Here is a 1,533-nt window from a genome sequence, read left to right on the forward strand (position 1 = left end):
GTCACGTTGTGAGCGTCTTATATATATACCAGACTAAAATATATCTAGTAAATGCTAGAGCATTCACGAAGGAACGGGATATTTCTAGAAAATAGGTGGCGTGACACTAGTCACGTGACCTCGCTGACGCAACATTATGTAATATCGAAACCTGGCGTCCTCTCCTATGAGCAAAGCTTGGGGAATATATAAGCGGCATTCAAGCAGGTGTTTGTTAACTTTATTGTTTGTAGGAACTATTTATTCGTAAACAGGTATTTTTCTTTGGAAAAATTATAACAGTAGTGCTATTAAGGTTATTACTGTTTAATAAGCATCACTGGAGATAAAATGCAAAGTTATAAAAATAAGAAGTCTTTAAAATTTAGTTTATATGCAAGATTTTCTAATTACTGAATGCTTCAAAGTTAACGATAACATTTTTCTTTCTTAAAAACGCAAATCCAGCGTAATACTCTCTTACAGTCGTTAACTGTTTTATATCGTTAATAAACTACACATTCAGATTTTTCAACTGAACGTGACTCAGTGAGTGAGAAAGATAGATAGATACATCACTTTTTATCCAAAAAATGCTTCACGTACTATTAACGATTTTAGTGGAAAACCTTAGTTGGATAAAACACCTAATAGTTTTTACTATTTTTAGTTTGTTGAGTTTCGCGCAGTACTATTCCAGGGAAGATGAAAGGGCGATCATGTACGACGATGGGCTTTGATCCCACGATCCGTAGGCTGCAAGTCCAGTACCGTAATCGGTAGGCCATACCAAGCAGTACCAATACGTCGTTCCTATTAGCTTTTGTGATTATTCTACTTGTACTACGGAAATACTCTTAAGCATTTAACGTTATTTTTTCATGACTCTCTCTCTCTCTCTTTTTGTTATTACTTTCTGTTTGCATTATTTCTTTCGACATATGGCCATACTTCTAAGAGAATGCATATAGATAAAAATAGAAAAATCTACAATTTAAAGTATCTCGTGTCCAATGGCGTATTCACACGAGTGGAATGAGGGTAGATCCCTCATTGGAAAACTCTGCCCCGACAGTCCCAACCCTAAGTGAGATATTAGGATTTAACCTTTTAAGATTTTTAAATTCTCCCTACATTGTGACTCCCACTGACATGCAAGTGTTAATTTTTTGGGAAGGACGAGGTAATCATACCACGTAAGTAGAATAGAAAGAAGTGTCTCCAATCAGATGAGACCTAGGAGCTCGGTTTATTTGTATTTTGAAACAGCAAAAGACCGCCGCAAAATGGTGCAAAAAGAGCCTGAGTTATATAACATTTGCTTTTTTGATAATTATAAAGAATAAATATACACTTCTTAAAATAAAAAAAATATTTCCTTTGTATTTAAGATAATATTGTTACGCCTCCAGTCGTTAGTTAATTTTCCGTAAATTCGTTCCGACGAAACTTTAGCGACACAAGTCCTTTCTTAAATAAAACTGGTTTATTCTTTCTGTATATAACTTTACGATACACTTAATTTCAACAGTCGCTCTATAACAACGCTATGTC

Source organism: Limulus polyphemus, unplaced genomic scaffold (genome assembly GCF_000517525.1).
Source record: "Limulus polyphemus unplaced genomic scaffold, Limulus_polyphemus-2.1.2 Scaffold5946, whole genome shotgun sequence".
Taxonomy (NCBI): Eukaryota; Metazoa; Arthropoda; class Merostomata; order Xiphosura; family Limulidae; genus Limulus; species Limulus polyphemus.